The sequence below is a fragment of the Protopterus annectens genome, chromosome 4.part1 (genome assembly GCF_019279795.1).
Source record: "Protopterus annectens isolate FY-2018-M chromosome 4.part1, PAN1.0, whole genome shotgun sequence".
In the NCBI taxonomy this organism is placed as follows: Eukaryota; Metazoa; Chordata; order Ceratodontiformes; family Protopteridae; genus Protopterus; species Protopterus annectens.
This window is the reverse complement of record NC_056734.1, coordinates 85,460,430-85,474,712: the sequence shown is the minus strand read 5'-3', so window position 1 is coordinate 85,474,712 and position 14,283 is coordinate 85,460,430. Positions and strand designations below refer to the sequence as shown.

The following is a 14,283-nucleotide window of genomic DNA, read 5'->3' as shown; positions in this document are numbered from 1 at the left end:
AGCAGAATTGAAGCTCTGCCTCACACAGTCTACAGGGTACATAAGCATGGTGCACACTCCCATAAATGGAAGCTGTTCCCTGTAGCTAATTCATAGTATGGCTATGTATAATGTGATTCACAGTCAGTACCTGTCCCGAGTCAGAGTGTGCACTGCATGGGAGCACAACTTGTGTATCAGTGACAAGAACTGTATACTATATGTGCATACCAGAAAGGAGTGTTGCCATTCGGAATAAGGTGTCATTTTTATTTATTATGGCTGATGCACAGTGATTAGTTACTCCTGACAGATGAGGCCTGTATGTATCCTATCTGTATTTTTGAATATTGGTATGTATTCCTCCAGTCTCATACAACATTTGTGTAATAAGTTCAGAAAAATACAGGTGGAAAAACAGAAGTAAGACAGGGCATTACTTGTACTTAAAAGCATGGATTGATACCATGAAGACCATATAAGGCTTACAAAGAAAAGTATTCTCAGACATGCCTTGTCTTGTCGGCTCCCTTAATATGTAACTTTCCTTACATACAGGACTGAATTTCTACGTGCCTTGCCTGCTTGCAATGAGGATGTATTTTGTGTTGCGGATTTTTAACCAATGTTGGTGTGAGTGCACTACAAACACTCCACAATTATTGAATAATTATCTTTTTTTATATCTAGACATCATTCAAGGTAAAGGAATGATTTCACTTAGGACCACTGTCTTACATGTTATATAACATGCGTGGAAAGCTCTGACCTGTACCCCTCCATGTCCCTCTGGTTTTCACATCTCAAGAGATTTACTTCCATATGCTGAATAAAGAGAAGGTCACAGTGAGCTGCCTGTCGGGTGCTAGGATCCGCCACATAACGCAAGCACTCAGGTCACTCCAAAGCAAATAGAAATATGACTCAGTCAGTGTACATGCTGGTGTGAATGACCTGAGACGTACCTCCCTGGACTACATGAAAATAGACATAGAGGAGCTCTCTGATCATATAGCCCAGGCTGGTATGACCCTGACCTTGAGCAACATCTTACCCTCACCTAGAATGATGTCACAGTACAAAGACAAAATGATCGATTTTAACAATTGGCTAAAATGTTGGTGTCATTCAAAGAGGATCCAGTGTCTGTCAGCCTGGGATGACATGCTCGACAAGCCATGTTGCTTCGCTAGGGACGGCTTGCACCTGTCACGACTGGGCTTTCGGATATTGGCAAAGGCTCTTGCCACCCCCATAGTGCCTTTTTTATGCAAGGCTCAAAAGTCAAACCCACCCCCATAGACAGCACAAGGAACAAGAAACTAAGGGTAATGCTGCTAAACGCCAGAAGTCTTAACCTCAAGATGCATGCACTCGAAGCTCTCCTCAGTATGGAGAACATCGATATCTGTGCAGTGACAGAAACCTGGTTCAAGGCTCCAGAGAGCACCCCAGCACTACCAGGCTATACCTCATATCATGCTTTTCGGCCCCAAAACCCGGACCGAACCACAAAAGGAGGGGGAGATTCCATATTTATCAAGGATATCCACACCTCCAGGTTAGTGGCATTGCACGAAGTATCGGAGACCATCCATGTGCAACTAACAGTGGGCAAGACTGCTTTTCAGTTTATAGCATCCTACAGACCACCCTCTCAAAGTCAGGAATCCCACTCGGCTTTCCTGAAAACATTGGAGAACATGACGATCTCTCCGAACACCATTATATTGGGCAACTTCAACTACCCAACCATTGACTGGGAGCACTACTGAAGCCCCAGCACCTTAGCCCAAAGTTTCCTGGAAATTATAAACTCAAATGCTATGGAACAACTAGTCACCACTCCCACAAGAGGGGACAACATACTAGATCAAGAAAAAACACACTTCTGGATCCAAGAATCCAATCGAAGTCTCCACAAAAAACAAAAGAAGCAGCACAAACTGGATAAAGAATAATTTCTTTACTGGATTCTGGTACCTCGCCTTCACATGGAATAATGTTGTAAAGTACAAACCAGTATAAATACACACCTCACACAATCAATCATGTTAATTAAACAATTAATCAATCAAGAATGAATATATCACTTGTTAAAGAAATATGCATGAATATAAATATACATATATATATATATATATATATATATATAATAAATATATACTCACAAAAATAAATATTATTTCATATATTATACTTCTAAATTCATACCATTGGGAAATAGTGTTCCATAATTTACAATGAACTTTGATTCCATATTCAATAATTTATTCTGAAAATTTATATTACTTTCTCCCATTCCCCATGGTTTTGCCAAAATACTGAATTTAAAACCAGTATGATCTCCCCTATGAAATTGGTGGAAGTGGCTTGCAACTGGACTATCAAGTCTGTTGTTCCTAATATCCCCCAGATGTTCCAAGATTCTTAACTTAACCCTGCGTTTTGTTTGTCCTATGTACCATTTCTGTTCTGTACAGTTACACCCAATAATATATATCACCCCTGAAGAATTACAATTAAAGTGATCTAAAGCATGGTATGTAACCCCATTAATTTTATAGCCATCTAAATTAATAATTTTATCACAAATCTTGCATTTGTTGCAAGCAAAAGAGCCTGCATTTGCTGCCCTATCCTTCCTACCCTTACTTCTAATTAATTCCTTCAGATTTTTGCATCTTGTATAAGAGAAAACAATATTGTGTGGAACAATGTTCCTCAAAAATTCATCACTGGTTATAATAGGCCCCATATTCAAAACAATTTTCTTCAAAATTGAAGAAAAAGGGGAAAATATGTCTACAAATAATATTTTATCCATCACCACAGGATCCTTTTCCTTAAAAGAAAGTGATTTGTTCACAAATCTCCTCCTGTTTTTGGCTGTAATTCCCTGTCCATTCAAATTTAACATTTCTTCCACCTTGGTTCTATGTGAATAAACAATATTCCTGGAATAACCTCTGTTCATCAATCTTCTACAAATAATGTCAAATTCCCTTTGGACATTTACATTCTCAGATGTATTTAAAGCAATACGTCTGAATTCGCCAAAAGGCAAAGACTCAATTAAGGAATTGCTATGCATACTAGTTGCATGCAAGAAATTGTTTACTGCTGTCTTTTTATGAAAAGGCTTATGTTCTACCGTCCCTTTTGTACCAATGTAAAAATGCACATCCAAGAAATCCATGTTCTTTACATTAATCTGATATGTGAAATCTAGTCCACATGGATTCGATTTTAAACCTGTAATAAATTCATCAAAATCTCTTGGATTACCCCTGCATAAAAACAAGAGGTCATCTATAAATCTCTTGTAAATCAAAACTTTATTTTGAAAAAACTTTGTAGTGTAAATGAATAAATTTTCAAAGTGGCCCATGAACAGAATGGCATATGACGGTGCGAAACTGGCACCCATGGCCGTTCCCTCTTTTTGTAAGAAATATTTTTTATTAAATTCAAAGACATTATGAGTGAGACAAAATTCCACCAATGAGATGATAAAGTGGGTTTTTGGTCCTTCACCCATAAATGAATAAATAGCCTCTAGACCCCATTTCGTAGAAATGGATGTGTATAATGAAACCACATCCACACTGGCCCAATAATAATTATCTTGCCATGTCTTTCCTCTAAAACTATCACACACCTCTTTTGTTTTCTTTACATGGAGAGGAATTCTCACTAAATATTCTTTTAGTATAGAATCCAAAAATATGCCCACATTTTGTGAAAAAGCCCCTTTTCCCGAGACTATTGGACGTCCAGGTGGGTTTGTCAAATCTTTGTGTATTTTTGGCAAAATAAAAAATCTGGCATCATTTGGACTTTTGATATGCAGTTTCCCAACATCACTTTGGGAGAAGAAACCAAGCCTTTCACCTTTTTCTAACAGTTCCAAAAGTTTGTTATTAAATTCAACAATAGGATTCATAGATAAAGACATATAAACCCTATTATTTGAAAGTAACTCAAGAGCTATGGAATTGTATCTATTCCTATCAAAAACAACCAAATTGCCACCTTTATCTGATTCCAAAAATACATATTTATCACTCATCTCTCTTAACTTACATAAGGCTTGCCATTCATCCTTGTTCAAATTATAACTTTTTGTATGTTGTTTAAATAAAAAATATTCATCCATAACCTGCTTATATGTAAATTATGGAACACTATTCCCAATGGTATGAATTTAGAAGTATAATATATGAAATAATATTTATTTTTGTGAGTATATATTTATTATATATATATATATGTATATTTATATTCGTGCATATTTCTTTAACAAGTGATATATTCATTCTTGATTGATTAATTGTTTAATTAACATGATTGATTGTGTGAGGTGTGTATTTATACTGGTTTGTACTTTACAACATTATTCCATGTGAAGGCGAAGGCCGAGGTACCAGAATCCAGTAAAGAAATTATTCTTTATCCAGTTTGTGCTGCTTCTTTTGTTTTTTGTGGAGACAACATACTAGACCTGATCATTACCAACATGGGGACTCTATGCTCCACACCAGAAGTATATCCCTCATTGGTAAGATCAGACCATAAATTAATTTCACTGGATGTCCACATCCCGACCCCACCCCCAGCCCAGAAAACCACAGTGAAAAACTTCTCAAAAGCGAACTTCTCACTTCTCAAAACCGAAGTGGAATCCTTAAAGGCCCCAGGGCTAGTGGAAACTGCGGCCCAAACTGCAGAATCCTACATAAACGCATTCTACGGACAACTCCAGGAATGCATGGATCATGCTATCCCAAACAAAACCAAGACCCAATCATCCAAAGGCAGGCGTCCAGTCTGGTGGACCCCTGCCATAAATAAACTGTACAACAGAAGGAGGAAGCTACTACATGATAGAGCAAAATCCCTAATAGGGAAGGCATCTCTGATCAGTACTAGCAAAAAATTACGATCCCTCATAAAATCCTCCAAGGCCAGCTTTGAGAGAAAAATTGCACAGGACACCAAAGACAATCATAAGGCTTTTTTCAGTTATGTTAGAAACCTGGGATGCAACTCCCAGACTTGTTCTGAGTTGATTCTAAATGACAAAAAATACACTGAACCCACAGACATCGCCAATATCCTGGCAGACAGGTTCAGTGCAAACCTCTCCACCCCCTCCCCCCAAAAGAGCAAGTATCTATCCCAGCAGAGGGCTGCCTCACAAACATCTCTGATGCTCAGGTGAAGGCTGCCCTCTCCAAAGCAAAAAACACTGCTTCCATGGAACCAGATGGCGTCCCAGGTTGCGTCCTACATGAACTCCAAGAGGAACTAATCCCTCAAATAAAACAGTTATACAATCTCAGCCTCACTACAGGATATGTGCCCACAGAATGGCGTACAGCAACAGTGGTCCCACTCCACAAAGGTGGAGCCTCTATGGACCCTGGAAACTATCGCCCCATAAGCCTGACTAGCTTAGTCTGCAAGGCTATGGAGAGGATCATCATTGAGCTCATAAACAAAGACATTGGGGACCTACAGACACTAGATACTACCCAGTTCGGCTTTGTCAAGGGCAGATCCTGCCTTTTAAACCTGGTTGACTTCTTTGAAACAGTCACCAAAGCCATAGATGAAGGGAAGGTAGTCCACACAGCCTATCTGGACCTTGTAAAGGCATTTGACACAATACCCCACTCGGGCATCATAGATAAGCTATCCAGCTTAAATATAAACCCCTATGTCACAAGATGGGTCACAAACTGGCTCAAAGACAGAACCCACAGAGTGAGAGTTGCTGGAGCCATGTCAGACTCGAAACCGGTTACAAGTGGTGTCCCACAGGGTTCTGTCCTGGGACCACTCTTGTTTGGTATATACGTTTCCAAGGTACAGGCAAACGTGGGAGGACTATGGCTCACCAAGTTCGCAGACGACTGCAAACTGGGCACCATAATCAACTTTCCAGCTGACACAAACATCCTTCAAAAAGGTCTCACAGAGACAGATAACTGGTGCCAGCACCATGGTTTAAAGCTAAATGCCAAAAAATGTATAGTCATACCCTTTGGCAAAAACAATGTGCCCACAAATTACCACATAGGCGGAAACCCATTAAGTACAGAGAAAGTTATTAGGGACCTGGGGACCCAAGTTGATAGCAATCTCTCCTTTGAAAACCACATTGCCAAAGTGGTTAGAAAGACCTTCTACATAGCCCACCTCATCACGAAGGGTTTCACATCTAGATTAAGAGAGGTAATTGTGCCCCTTTATTCATTCCTCATCAGGCCCATCATAGAATACAATGCCCCTTTTGGGATGTACCTTACCCAACACCTGCAGCAATTAGAAAGACCCCAAAAGTATCTCACCAAGAGGATCAAGGGTCTCAAACAGATGCCATATGCTGCTCGGTTAAAAAAACTCCAGCTCTACTCAGTTGCATACCATCTACGTCGAGGCGATCTATGCCTGACATACAAAGCTATGTCAAATCCAGAATTAATCGACATGCTCCACCTCAGTAAATCTAAATCCCTTAGAGCCACACGCTCGAGGGACTTGAACCTCAGCACAGAAATAAATAGAACTTGCTGGAGGGACAGGTTCATAACCCAGAGGCTCCCTTCGCTCTGGAATAGAATTTCAGTTCATGTGAGGCAGAGCACCTCATTGAATCTCTTCAAGAAGAATCTCGATAGGTGGATGGGGTATCGTAGGTTTGTCCCAGGGATTACTCCTGTGTCACTATTAGACAGAGGCACAGTAAACTAAACCTTAAAAAGGGCACAGTATACTCAAATCAAGGGGTGGCATAAGCCATACAGAATCGGGCTAGGCTTATAATTGCCCCAGGGCAGATAGCCTAGTATGAACCTATGAACCTATGTACCACTGCCATGTCACAGCCATATATGTCAAGAGTTACAGTCCTTTTAGCCCTTGTAATATTAGAGATCTTGATGCCTGAAAGACAACTTACTGTAACCCTCTCCTTGTTCAGTTTTGTAAGCAGTGCATCTGTTTGCCTACCAACAGAACCCCCAGCACTAAAACATTTCATCTGCTGCGAGAGTTTTTGCTCATTCTGATTTTTTTATGTGAGGTACGTGTGAAGATGATGAGTGACCTGATTTTTATTGAGACTTAATTTTATGTCTATGAGGCTTTTGTAGCAATTACTTCACATCATTAGCATCAGACATTTTGATTTTATCAGTGAAGGATTGTGGTGGAAGTGTATGAAGCTCTTGACAGGCTCCAGATTATCTAAGCAATAACTGATGACATTGGTGTGGTATATTAAGATTTATCCATGGTTGCTGTGGCTTACTCATGAGGGTGAAGCCCAATTAAATAAAGCCAACCATGGGTAAATCTTAATATACCACACCACGGAGTCAGTTATTGTTATTATACAATCACATTATTTAAGAAAAAAATACTTACTTTTCTTAAATAATGTCTTTGTATAATGGCGCCGTGCTGTCCTTCCGTGACTGGTATATATCCGGTTGCTTTTTTGATGTACTGCACATGCATATGGGACTTGTGTTCCTGTGCATACCCACTTCATCAGTGCTTTGGAAAGGAAGCAACAGAGAAAAGAAGGTCTCCGTTGTTCTGTTTTTCTTTTTAAAAAAAAAAAAAAAAAAAAAAACATTTCGGACAGTTTAGGAGTAGGACAGAGACAGAATGGAGGAAATACAAGGAAAATCAGGTACACGTCTTTAGTTTTGAATAACATATCTGATTTTCCTAGTATTTTCTCTGTCCTGTCTCTCTGCTATGTCCGGAGTCCAGATTTCAGTTTTTATTTATTTAATTTTTGTAAAAAAAAAGTTAAAAGTCCCTGCAACTGGACCTTTTTCCGTTGGTATATGCTGAGATTTGCAATGGGCATGCTGATTGGGCTGACCAATCAGTGTGCTTGTTTTGTAATATTAATGGACAGCCATTGTATAATTATGTATTTACACTTCTTACAGATGGAATTCTTAGTCGAGTACAAGGTCAGCATTCCTAACCTTAAGGCAGTTTATACACTGTCTTAGGAGACCTAGTGCTAAAAGGTTGGCAAAAGAGGTGAAACTAGCAGACTGACCTTCCATCTCGTACAATGGTTACATCTTTAAATGACTAAAGTAAATGCAGCAAAGAATGCAAATAAATATGGAAGAATACACAAAATACACAGAAGGCTGACTAATGATTTGTAGTCTTGTCCCAGAGTTACAGGTTTTAAAAATTAAATGGAAAAAAGTATTAACACTTCTAGTTATTGCACTGTGTACAAAGCAGGCTGGAATTTTAACAAGATGGGGTATCTTAAACTTTAGAATTAAAGTGAGAAACTTATTGACAATCATCTAGAGCCAATGTCCAGACAGCTAGGTGGCTAGCTAGCCCTGCCACAGTTGTTCTTCCATTTCACACACATTCATGTGCACTCAGCCCTACAATCAGTTGTCCAATCCACCTACTGCTTGACTTTGTTAAGTGAGAGGTAAACAAAGTGCCTGGAAAAAAACATACAAACACAGAGAGGATATGCACTGAAGGTACCCCAGGCAAGAACTGAACCAGAGAACCTCTTGCTGGCAGTGACACCACCACCCGTTTGCATCTCTGCACTGCATAACCAGCCTGAGTCAGTGACTAGCATATTATTCCACTCAGGCTGTCCTCAGATATTGACATATAAATAGCACATACTATGTTTGCTCAACCTTATTTGCCATTTTAGTAATTATTTATTTCCTTGTTGCCTGTAGCTGCATAAAGTGATTTGTGCAGTCTTGAGTGAAGTACTTAAATATATCTGCCAATATCTCAACATCTCAGAGAAACACAACAGTATTTCCTAACTGCTATTTCTGTCCCTGAGTTGGAGTGATGTCACACTGACATTAGGGTGGGGAGTAATGCCATCCCCTGATATGGAGTGAAGAGGAATTTCTTCTCTGCAAAAAGTACTTAATTTCTGATATTGTTTCTTATTGCACAATATTAGGTTTAACTCAAGTTTATGCATTTGGGTGTGTATGCCCTTTATCAAATAGTTTTTTGCTGGTGTTGCTGAAGAAATTTATTTACAGCTGTTTGGATTCAGTCATTGGCATCAGATCCTTTAAATGAACTCAACAGCCCACTGATGAAACGCCACATAACTCCCTCGTACACTGTTCATCTTCTTATCATGGCCACTTTCAGACTATTATATCCTGAGTGAGAACACATCTGATAAAGTTCGCTCTCATTCTGTTCAGTTCAGTCTGATCGTGAAAGAAAGAGGAGGGTTGTGCCATACTGATTTACCCCAAGGTAAAGTATTAATATGGTCTGCAACCAATCAATCATTTATTTTCCACACATGATTCAACTAATCATCTGATACCACTGCTATTAACTGTGTAATTCAGCATGCTGTTGTAAAATCCTGTGTTCTATACTTTGTAACATTTCCCAACTCTTTTCATAACTCATTTACAAATACAGAAGCTGAACACATGGTGGCCACTGATGTTCTTCTTTCAGCTTTTCCCAGTTAGGTTTCGCCACAGCAAAACTCTGGTCCGCTAATGATTGGCAGTAGATTTTTTATGGGTGATGAGGTGCCAGCTTGATGGCCAACCTTTAACGAAGGCACACCCATTCTATACATGTCTTTCGAATGCCACTTGACTGCGGGGAGGACATGCAGACTCCACAGGGAAGGCGCTCCCGCCAAGAATCAAACAGGAGAACCTCTTGCTGTGAGGCAACAATGCTACTACTGCACCACCGCAGCTTCCTTAAGAAAGATAAAACTGCTCTCGCTGTTTCACTAAAACAAAAAGACTTCACCATCTTGAAATACTTGAAAAGTACTTGCCCCTGCAATTTTTTTCACTGGTTAAAGCTTTGAATTGTTTGTTTAATTCAGCTGAAGCGTAGATCTATGTGGACTCATGCAGATACAGTGAACCAAACTGAGGTATCATTTCAAAATTCACTACCAGTGTAAAATGGCTGAATGAATATTCATGGTAACAATGGCTCAACCTTCTGAAGTGAGTCCATATTATCTCTTTAAGCAAGACACTGGAAATAACTTCTAAGGAAACTGACAGATTTGCCATTAGGTAACAATTAAATACCAAAAATGTACTTGTGGTTAGATTACACAATCAAACAGCAGCCAGCAATGAAAGAGAGGGGTAAAATTATGTTTCAGTAAGATAAACAAGGACAGCCTGTTGACTAAATATAACAACTACAGCTCTCAGAAAGCATATGGGCAAAATTGGTTATTAAACTGAGCAATGTAAAGGCCGTGAGTCTGAAGAGAGGGTAAACAAGCTAAGGAACTAGGATAAAGCTCAGCATTAGCCTCAAATATATGGAAAAAGCTATAGAGGAATGCTAGCACAAACATATGGAAAAGTAACACAGGAACACAGTACTAAACAATGAGGTAAGACAACTAAGAGTTGATGCCCACTTGATCTGATATTCTAGAAAAACCCTTAAATACAGTTTATACAAAACAGATGGAATAATAGCAGAGAGAACGAAGGTACCACTAAAACTCTACAATATTACACAACGACAAGAAACTGAAGGGTTAGGACAAGCTATGTCTAGTGCAAACTTTGTAGCGATAGCACAGCAGTAAGCATATAAATACAATGGGTGTTTCAGATAAAATAAAGGAAAATGAAGTACTGTGGAAAACTAGAAAACAAAACAAGAGCAGAAAAAGGAAATGTCACAAATAATTAGTTGGTATGTGGCACTAAAAGAAATTACAAGAGCAGGAATACATCAGCCAAGCTAGCTAGTGGTATATTTTTTAAGAATATTGTCTTATTGTACCACAGAAAATGAAGGAGCTAAATCATTATAGACAGAACTGGTGTAAAGTAATGAGAGACAGTGTGAGCAGAAGACCTGGAAAACAAGCAAAATCGGTAATGAAGAGGCAAGACGTCCAATAAGATGAACCATAAGAAAACAAAGGGCTCAGAGTCAGACCCTGGCAAACAAGACACCTCGCTGTCTGTTTTCAGTGCACTCACTCTGTTTCTTGGCAACACTTCAATTTCTTCCCGAACGAGACTCGCATAAAGCACATAATTCATGAACATGTGAGTAGATATTGATTGAAAACCTGTCTTATTGTCTGCCAACAGTGCAGTCAATACCACTAACAACTTACCATATGACAGTTGTTTCAGAAGCACATCATAAATGGCACTGAGTGTTTACCTAAACTGAAACTGTCAGACAAGAGATGATACCATTCAGTTCTAGAGGATTCTAGATGCAGGCACTGAATGCAAGGAGGTGTTATTTCAGGTAGGAAAGAAAAATAGAACAAATGTCATGCACTAACCACTGGAATTAATGGTCACAGATATATTATTTTGTCAAATGTATCAAATTCAGGTTTCTGTAGTCATTTTCTTCAAGTCAATATTTTTTCCTATAATGACGAAAGTGTATAGCACCACCTGATATCATGATTACTTACACATGCAGACCTTTGCTCACATTGAAGAATGCAACATTATCACAGATACCAACAGTTCACATCCCACACTAATACAGGAACATAAAGAACACCATCCATTGGCACCTCCTTAATGCTTTGCAAATGACAGCACTATGCATTCAGTGACTGGTTTGCTATAAAAAGAATTCATATATTTTGCCACAGTATTATCTGCTGAGTAAAACTGGCAGTTCCCGCTGTCAAAAGCATTCATTCTCTGCAGTTGGAATAGGCTCACATGACCTGCTATGACAATTAGGGTGACCAGTGATGCTGACAGTGAAAATAATTTGTTCTAGCTGGTCTAGCTTGAGAATGAGTCTATCAGACAGTATAATGAATCAAATATACAATTCATTCCAGAAGAAAAACTAGGCTATTATCCCAAGAGTATTGCTGTAAGATAGTTAGATTGTATAATATGTGACAACCTTGTTACATTCAGCTATGGAAAAATGTTCACATTGTTTTATATTGCCTGCTAACCATACATATTTATCACTTTTATAGTCATAGTTAAAGCAAACACTACTGTAAATATAGCAAGATATTTATTTTTATTGCCTGTCTTTTGAAGTCCTCAGTATATTGCAATCAATTTTAAAAATATTATAGCAGGACTAAAAACTGTTGCTAGATTTGTTTAGAGAGGCCATCAGGCATATTCATCTAGTATATGGTACGCATAGCTGTTATGCAGTTTTATCTGAAAATGCTCAACTTTTCTTAGTATTATTTCTGCCACTTCATATCTGCAAAACTTATTACATGTCTTATATATACATACATGTATGAAACAATACATAAATACACTATCTCCTGGACCTGTGTTACAGTTTGTTCCCAGGATTATTATTCTTGTCTGGTGATCTTTTAATCAAGTGTTATTTAACTATTTGTTCATTTACTTATGTACAAATTTATTGTTTATTCACTTAAAATATTTGCGTGTCTTTTCATAAACTCCAGTGCTTGCCAACCGTCATTTCCATTCTATCTTTCATTCTTCATCACTGAGGTAGGGGCTACTCCTCGTGCAGTAGAAGTCATACAGCAAACCATAAAACCATGGAGCTCGTTTCAATTTCCTGACCTAATTATTCCTTGGGCAGTCAGTGTGATGTCCTGCTATGCCTTTACTTGTAGACCCAGGAGCAGCCTTTGGTCAACTGGTGCCCTAGGCAAAAGGGATCCACGGCGCGCCCCCACCACACCACCCGCTGCCCCCATCCTGATATACCTATACCAAATAAATACTGGAAAAGCTCCCCTACTACAGTGGCGCCCTAGGTGGCTGCCTAGTTGGCCTATGCCTAACGCCAGCTATGTGTAGACATATGCATTCCGGCCCATACCAAATGAAGGATACAGCTTGGTAAATTCAAACACAGCCCAGCTCATAGTGCTGCATGTCTCACATGTGTTTCTCAAGCAGGTGTAAGCGTTATAGTTTGTCCAGTCACATCCCTCTACCCAGGATGGATGAGCTAATATCAGACAGTTACGCCCACACTCCCCCACCCAACTCCTCTAGCACCAGAGCTGCTCATAAATCTCAGGTTCTCTAAGGTGTACTTAATACTGCATACGTCTACACCACTGTATGAGTTTAACATTTTAATGTGCTCATATTACTGAGCTGCTATCCAATTTTCAGAGCAGACCTGGGGGCGAGGCTTAACCCCCCCCCCCCCACTTAGAATAAGTGAAACAAAAAATATATAAGCAAAAGAAAAATAATTTACAACTCCCTTAGGGCATAAGCAGACAAGTACACAGTAAATTAAAAACATTGAGTCTGAACAATATAGCACTAAGGCAACAACACGATCAGGAAAGAAAAGGATATTATTAAGTAGCAGATGTCCCCAAAAGAATAAACATAGCAATGCACAATGAAAGTAAACAGACCCTAGTTCTGTATTCTCATCATAAAATAATAACAAGTGGCAACTGAATTGCTGAAATTATTATGAGGCAAAACATGTGCTGTAGTACAGAATGTTCTAATATCACATCATGTATTTGTGTTCAATTAAAGTTCTTAAGCATACAAACACGAAAGATGAAATATATCAAAAACTCACTGCTCTAAAAATTGAAGCCAAAAAGCAGCAATATTAAAAGTACATATCAAGTTGTTTTTTTTTGAAAGGTGTGCAACCTCCTCTAACAGATAGCAGTCTGTACTCTATGGATAACATCAGCACCTTAATGAAGTTTTTCACCAATGCACACACTCAACCACACATACACACGCACACATGCACACAAGCACGCACACACACACACACACACACACACACACACACACACACACACACACACACACACACACACACACACACACACACTCACATGGACACAAGCACACTCACCCAACCACACACACACACTCAGCCCACAACACCCATATACACATACATGCACATGATTGCTTGTACAGACATCCTAACCCACACAGACACACACACACACAGACACACACACACACACACACACACACACACACACACACACACACACACACACACACACACACACACACACACGCAAACATATATATCATTTCTCATTATCTGGCATCATTTTTTTCAACTGTTCATGTCCAAAAGACTATCATGTTGAAAAAAAATGTTTCTGTTGCAGCAGGGGCTAGCAATAAACCATGACAAAGTAGCAACTGTGGATACATATTAAATGCATGCCTTTCAATATGGTGATAATGCTCAACTCTTTGTAGTAGCTCTAGAATCTTTTACCACCAGTAGCCTGTATACATT

General features: G+C 39.0%; 1 protein-coding gene across 1 annotated transcript in view; it reads right to left on the bottom strand.

Moving 5' to 3' along the window:
• Positions 1–14,283, bottom strand: part of LOC122801175 (calsyntenin-2-like) — a 2,452,991-nt gene that overhangs the window by 1,661,030 nt on the left and 777,678 nt on the right. The gene's annotated exons all lie outside the window — the stretch shown is intronic.